The sequence below is a fragment of the Antechinus flavipes genome, chromosome 3 (assembly GCF_016432865.1).
Source record: "Antechinus flavipes isolate AdamAnt ecotype Samford, QLD, Australia chromosome 3, AdamAnt_v2, whole genome shotgun sequence".
In the NCBI taxonomy this organism is placed as follows: domain Eukaryota; kingdom Metazoa; phylum Chordata; class Mammalia; order Dasyuromorphia; family Dasyuridae; genus Antechinus; species Antechinus flavipes.
In genome coordinates, this window is record NC_067400.1 from 134,038,698 (window position 1) to 134,047,075 (window position 8,378).

Consider the following 8,378-nt stretch of genomic DNA (forward strand, 5'->3'; position numbering starts at 1 on the left):
ACTTAATATACATCCTGACATATAGTAAATCCCTAACAAATGTTTACTGAATTTAATTAAATCAATTTTAAAAATGTAATTTGTGTCAAAATATTGTTCCAAGTAGTATTAGCATTTGATCAACATGAATCTGATGAATTTCATTCAAAATAATAATACTGCAATTAATTTAGCAAAAAAGAAGTGTTTATTTGCCATAAGAAAAAATGATAACAGGAAGCAATGTCAAGTTCAACAGCTTACTGAATTTTTTAAAGTATAATTTTCTCCTTTATAAGTATTTGGAGAGCTGAATGTAATTTTAGTTTACCATGTATTTCTTTAAAGTAATGTTATTGTTTTGTTTGGTTGTATTTTTGTTTTTTTGTTTTTGTTATAATGAAAAAAGTAATACTACAGCTATCACAACTATTTGATCCACCCAGGTATATATCTTACATGTATTGGTTATGAATCAGTACCCAGCAAGACCCAAAGCTGGTACCAATACTTTAAACTATAAATATTAAAATAATTGAAGTGGAGATGAAAGATTTAAAAATTGTTATTATTTCCTTTTTCTTTGACCACATCTTATTTTTGCTCCACATAGTAATTCGCTCTGTTCATTTATTTACAAGTTTGTGAAGAGTTGTTTGTAAGCCTTAAAGTGTTATAGAAATATGAGGTATTATTGCTTTGTAATTTTTATCCTTTGTAACAGCAAATAATGCATTTTCAAACACTATAACTTGATCACACTATACCCTAGAAATCTGAAAAATATCTATTCAACACCTCTTCCAGGAATTAGTGAATTTCACTTTTTAATCCATATTTCTACAGTTCTGAAGCAGAGAAAGTTTCTTCTCACCTATGCAACACATGGCCACGAGCTTACCATGTATATTAATACAGACCAGTTTCAATATAAAAAGCTATAATCTAAGTATCCTCTCTTTTAATGTTGTATTCCTTCCCACCCAGTTTACTTTAGGAAATATCTAAATGTGGTTCATGTATTACTCATATTTATGATTCCAGATGCTGTGAGTAACAGAGACATTATATCCTACATAAGTCCTTGAGATAATGATACTATCAACTATAGGACAACCTTGATTTCACCATAAAGAAAAAATCAAAAATGACTTACATAAATGTCAGAAAACTATAAAGAGCACATTATCAAAAAAAAAAAAAAATCACTGCAATTCTTTTTTTTTTTTTATTTCCTCTCCAGCTGTGTACAATCTTAGTAAATTATTCTTCTCTAATAGTATAGACTATTGTTTAAACAAAACATAACAATGCAATAGTCTAACATTCTAGAAAATGCTTCATACCAAGAGGCAGAAATCTTGGACTCACTTGAAAGAGAAACCCACTTTATGTCTCTTAGAAAGACAATCCCCCCCAATCAAATCTGCATTTTCTGATTAACTTCTAGTGATAGCAGAGAGTAAAGCTCAGGTATATTGTAGCTTTCTGTGTTTCCTGTTGTTCCTTTTGTATTTCAGCTATAAGAGCCATATGAGGCATCATTTTATCACTCTATGAGACATACTGCTCAGGAAAATCTTTCCAAAAAAAGTTAGTCCTTCTTGTATGTGCAACTCAAAAGTTAATCAGTATTAGGACAATGTGCAGAATTCACAAGTCAGTGAATTTAACAAAAGAGGAGGTTGATTTCTCAGAAACACATCAAGGATAAATGCCAAGGAGATGTAACTTTTTAAAAAATGAGACCATCTTCTTCATTTCAAAATACATTTGATCAGTCAGTCTTTAGGGTATAGTCTGGGCTTAGACATCCACAAACAGATGCTAAGATGTTGGAACCTTTGATGTGCCCAGTCTAGGAAAGTACAATATGAGAGTCAGAGTGATTCTGGGATGCTTGGTGAAAAAAGTTGTGTCTGGATCATAGAAACCAAACCAAAATACTGCTGATCATACCACAGCCCCCAGATTCTCAAATTTAGTGTTAATTTTTAGGCAATCGCTCAAAAATTCCCCATTTTCTATATACAAAAATGTATATATAGTCAAATTGGCAAGGACTTTACCATCTTTGGGTAGTAGGCAAATCCTAGAACTCTTAATTATGGAATAATGTAAAGTAACTGTAAAGTTGGTACTGCCCATTAAATCATCCTATCTAGAAACTTGTATTGATGTCTATACTGTCTAAGAAATTCCGGCAAATTTAAAATCCAACTATCAGGGACAGTATAGTATAAAGAATCAGCTAAATGAGGTAGTCTGCTTATTGCTTCCTTACATTCCTCCAAAATGATCATCAAGCACCAATAGGCAAGGGGATATAAAACTCACCCTCATAGCTGCTGCAATTAAAAGATTCCACTAAACACTAAAAATAAAATAAAAATGTTGAATTTTTCCTTTTATGTGTCAGTTTAAAATAGTGATTCGTAAGAATTACAACTGACCAAATCATCTTGGATCCAATCATGATTTTTTTTTTTTTTTAGTCATAAATCATCATTTATTATTTAATTTCAATAACAGGTTAGAAGGGGGTGGGGACATATTCAAAACAAAGATGGAAAGGGAGGAGGGAGACTTTCATCTGTATCTGCTCTTATCAGGTTTGATCTGATTTCTGAGCCTTGGTCCAGACACACAGTGAAGCACAAAATAAGGTGGAATTCGGGGTGGGGGGTTAGAGTTTTAGGAAAACATCAAGGGATGGCTAAAGTTACGTATTCAACCTAAGGTGGTGTGATTCTCTTTGGACCTATAGCACCACTGCCTTTTATGGAACTGAAGCATTGAAGTTTGAAAAGTTCCATCTCACACATTTCAGCTCTTACAAAAATTCTCCTAAAATCTTTTCATCGCCTCTCTAATTTCTTGTTTTATGCTTCTAGTTTCTTTGAATATACATCCAACTTGTAGGAAGTCTGCTCAAGAGCTACTATTTGTCCCTTTAATAAAGTAATCAGATTCAGATAAGGTTGAAGTATTGCATATTTCTGGTTTAAGTCTTTTAGGTTTCTACTAATGTTTACTGCAATATTTTTCATTTCTGGATATACCAAGTTGGTTTGTTCATATTTTCCAGAAATTTATAGTCTTCACTTATGGCGGCCAGCTTGCTTGACAGGTAAATGGCTATTGTGGAGAACATGTACAGGCAGAGGGAAGCTTGGGAGGTCTGCCTCAGTGAAATCCTTGGCTTTCTCAACCATGTCTCTAACCACTGCATTGTCTAGGCCAGGGGGAAGAAGTAGAAGAGATGATGGAGGAGCAGGAAAGGGAAAAGGAAAGAAAAAGGAAATGGGGTGAAATGAAAGGGGAGAAGAAATGAATAGTGAAGACTCTTCATGGACATATTTTAAGAAATATGAGTGTCCATAAAGGGAATTAGGAATCCTTCTTTTCCTATTTTCACAAAGAGTTTGTATAGTCCTGGAATTAATTGTTCTTTAAATGTTTGGTAGGATTTACATGTAAATCCATCTGGTTCTGGACATTTTTTCTTAAAGAATTGATTACTAGCATGTTCAAATTATTTTTCTAAAATGGACTATTTACATAATTTATTTCCTTCTTTGTTAATCAGGGTAATCTATATTTTTGTAAGTATTCAACCATTTCACTTAGATAATCAGATTTATTGCCATATAGTTGGACAAAATAGCTCCTAATTATTGTTTTAATTTCTTCTTTGTTTGTAGATAATACATGCTTTTTATTTTTGATCCAAGTAATTTGATTTTCTTTCTTTTTCTAATCTAAACTAAAGGTTTAGTTATTTTGTTGCAAGGGGGATATTGTCCCAAGCTTTGTCACTGCTACCACCTTCCTTCTTGTACTGGGAAGCTCTGGCCAAGTCCTGCATTATTCAGGGGTTCACAATTTGCCTTCTGTAGTTGCATTGGAGGTCTTACAGCTAGTCTACTGATGCACTGGCTTATGAATTAGGATAAAGTAACAATGCTGCTGCGTTTTGGGTAAGGGTCCCAGTAGATTTCTCCCACCATTGAGGCTTCTCTAGCTTCAATCTCCACACTACACCTTCTTCCTCTGTTGGATTGAGACAGAACTTTCCTCAAGTTCTTCCAAACTATCTTCTGGAAATTTGTTATACTTCAAATATTTGTGGGTTCTGTTGTTCCAAAACCCATTCAGAAGCTTGATCTGGTAAGCATGAGGTAAGCCAAGAAAAACTCAGAAAAAGATTTGTCTACTCTCTGCTATCTTAGTTCCACCCCAACAATTTTCAAGGTAAGAAACAAAGACTACTGTTTGCCACATGGATAAAAATATAATTGCAATAAATCCCTAATGTTTAGAAAAATATTTATTATAGTATTTCTAAAGTTTTATATAATACTCATTGGATTATAAAATGATCAAAAAAGGAAAATAATAACTGTTAGAGATCTTTTAGGAAAATATGTATATTGAAGGATTTGTTATTATACACACTCATTTCAGAAAACAATCTGAAATTATGCACTGAAATTACTAATCAACTGATCACAGTTGACTTAGCTTTATACTTCCTCAATTTATAATTTTTTTTTAAAAAGGAATAAGATGTTTATATATGTGTATGTGTGTGAGTTTGTTTGTATGTACATGTGTAAGTGAGTTTCAGAATTTTTGGGTGGTAAAACAAATAGAAACTAGGGATATATCAATCAAGTGATGGCTAAATAAATTATGAAATACGAATGTGATTGAATTTTTCTAAAATAAGAACAAAAATAAATAGAATTTCTTAAAATATATGAAATAGCATTAATTGATTTAGAATTCAACAAAACCATAAAGAATAATGCTTTAAATTTGTATATAAATATATGTATATATATATATATAATGTAAAAATTATTCACTTTAAGATCTTTTATAAACTGATAAAGAATGAAATGAGAACTAGGAAAGTGCATACAATTATAACACTGTAATTGTTATCTGTAAATATTATGACAAATATAATACCTAACCATTTTTACAGAGAATAGATAATAAAACACACTGTCCACCACCTGCCAGAGAAATGAGACGTTTAGTGTGGTAAATGAAATGAATGCTTTTGTATAAACAAAATGAGACAACTTGTTTTCCTTTCATTATACATATTTGTTTCAGAAAATTCGTATTTCTGTTCTCTCTTTTTTCCCCTTAAAGAGAGGCAAAGTGGGAACAATTAAACAAACAGTTCAGTTAATTAATAAAAATAATTAAAGTATAGTTTAAATGGAGTGTTACATGACATTTCTGATATGGGTATTATATTATTATGTTTTATTTTAAAAATAAAGATTCATTTTTAAATTTCAAATGATAGCATAAAGTAAGATTGTTAAGGGGAAAATTGGGGGAATTTATAATTTTATAGTTATAATATTGGGCAAAAGGTTATACTTTCTTTTCAAGAAAAGTCTTGAAAAGAGAATTAGTAACTTTACTAAGTTGTAAATTAGAATGGAACAAACCGAAGTTAATAATTTCAAGAGTATATTTTAAAAAATTAAAAGAAGGTCAACAGACAGGAAAAATAAGAAGGGGGTGTAGCTTATATCAAAAGCAATTTACTTTGAATTGAAATCCAGAAGAGTTCACTTAAAAATCACTCAAGTATCTGAGCTGCCTAGAGGCATTAGCTGGTGGAGTGAATAGAGTGCCAGGCCAGAAGTCATAAAGACTCATTTTCTGAGTACAAATCTAGCCTCAGACATTTACTAGAAATATTATCCTTGGAAAATCACATAACATTGTTTGCACAGTTTCCTCAGCTGTAAAATGAGCTGGAGAAAGAAATAAAAAACCACTCCAGTATCTTTCCCAAGAAAATCTCAAACAAGATCAGACACAACTAAAATGACAAAATAATAGATGACTAAATAACAAATCTGAAATCAGTGACCAAAAGAACAGCCTGGTTTTAATAAGAGAGACCAAAAGGAAAGGAGAAAGAATCTACAAATCATCTCCAGGAAAAAAGTCTCACAATTAAAATTGTAAAAACCTAACTACAATTGAGAATTTTTTAGTGAAAGAAAGAATACCACAAGTACCCAAATAGTTGATGAGTTGCTGTAAGATATTGATGACTTAAAAAGTTATCAAGAAATCTTGAAAGAGATAATCTTCTCTTATGATTAGACATTGGGAAAATAAGATTCATGATCAATTTATATGATGACATATATCTAAATTATAAATCATATGACCACATGGAATACAACTTTCTTCAAAGAAAATGAAAATTAATATCACAGAAGTAGACATGGACATATGAACAATCTGTAATGTATAACCAAAAAAAGAAAACCTTCAAAAGAATTGGTGTAAACTATATCATCAAAGAATAAGATTAGTAATATAGTAAAGGATGAAAACTAGATAACCATAGTACTTCGTTGGTGTCCTATCTTTGTCAGCAAAAAAAAGAGAAGAAAGACTACTACAGGATGTTGTATGTCTCTGCTGGGAAAAACTTATCCCCAGCTTTAAGTTTCAACCTGCTTGATTAGAGTTAATTTAAAATCACAAAGGTGACAAATCTATTTGAGTATCTATTATTGCCATAAATATGATATAAACTAAACAAATAAATAAAGCTTTTCTGTAGATTGCCTCTTTTTTCCCCATATACTTTAATGATGAAAGCAAGAGATCCTTTAACAAATCAATAATGTAGAAATTATGTTAATAATATTATATCCTTCCACATGAGGTTAAAAAAAAGCAGAGACACACTCACATACACAGAGAGACAGAGAAATACCTTGTTTATGCTTTGTGTACTTTTACATAAGAAAAAAAAGACAACATTGCTTTCTTTGGTGTATTATATTTTTAAAAATCAGGCTTTTCTCTTTATCACTGCACCAATTCCCTCTGTATTCAAATGGTTTTCATTTTAAAAAATCAATGATATTTTGAAGAACTGAAACTGATTAAGGTTTCTGCCTGTTAAAAAGAAACTTCCTTTGATCATAGTGCAAGGCATAGTCAGAATGAGTTATTCTTCCATTCCTGTCAGGAAAATGGATTTATATGGTATTATTTCCAGCTTAATAACTTTAAGAATGAGACATCAAAATGAAAAAATTAATTTACTGGTAGCAACAAAAGACAGTGAAGGAGTTGATAATAGTTTAAATTTGATTGACTTTCAATGCATATCTTTCCTTTATGTGGCTTAGTAAGCTATGAAAAGGTTTTTCAAAAATCCCCATAACAAACTGTACTTTCTTTCACAAACCACATCAAGTTTTATAAGATTAATCTTTCCATTACATGATCAGTATTGGAAAGACAATTGAATGTAGTTAAATTAATGTTGTCCTATAAAAATGAATGCAATGAGAAGAGAAATGGTTTGAAATAAGTACATTTCTTTTGCCCTATTAAAATTATAATACACAAATGCTTCAATGAAAGAGGCAAAAAGATAGATTCCCCTAAAAATAAATATCAAAGATTGCCCATACATTAGCTTTAGCAATTACAAACACAAGACCTTTTCTTGAGCTATTATCTAATTTTAATTGAAAAAAATAATTCATTTTTATTTTCTCAATATTTAAAAGGAATATTTTCAGCAATTATGGATTATAATTATAATGAATTGTGTTACAAATAAGAAAGTATAGAAAGAAAATAATCTTTAAACAAAATATAATGTAGTTATTACTATAAATTTAGTTTTATTTTATTAAATATTAGTATTTCAGCACAAAAAATGTTTGGAAAATGCAGCACCATCCAGTATAGACTATATCAGCATAGAATAGATCCTAGCATTCCAGGAGAAATCTGTGGAATCTCTGAATCACGGCAACAATGGTAGTTTCCAGACCTCTCAGCCCACAGATACCAAAGACAGTTTTGAAGGTCAACCTGACCTTCATGTTGAGAAGAGAGGGGAGCACAGTCTAGTGCAAGCTGTACCCCCAAATCCCCAAATCTATCAAAACACAAGAGGATCCTGGAAACTACTTAACAGCAGAGGATGTTTTCAGAAGTCTTAGCCCACAGCCACTATGGGGGTTGAGCAACTAGTCAGAAGGACTAGTGCTTTTTTCTAGTACTGAGGCAGGACTCTGTTGGTTTGTCTATACTCAGATCTGGATCACAGTCCTTGGTCTCAGTCCCAGAACAAAGAGAAGCACTTGCAGTCACAGTTCAGCAGGGACCCTTCTCACAATTCCTGGTTGGAGGGGAGTGCTTGTAGTCACTCATAGACCAAAACACAGGCCAGGAGCATCATAAACAATTCTTCTTAGATAATACCATGTTGGAAGAGCTGAAAACTTCCATTGAAGGATCTCTGCAAACTGCACAAAATAATTGAAGCTTGGGACAATGCAACCTCCTACCTAGAAACAGAAGTGTACTTTAACAAAAAATTA

General features: G+C 31.6%; 1 pseudogene; it reads right to left on the minus strand.

Moving 5' to 3' along the window:
* Positions 1-2,837: 2,837 nt before the first annotated feature.
* On the minus strand, positions 2,838-3,133 carry LOC127557819 (biogenesis of lysosome-related organelles complex 1 subunit 2-like; annotated as a pseudogene).
* Between the last annotated feature and the right edge of the window lie 5,245 nt (positions 3,134-8,378).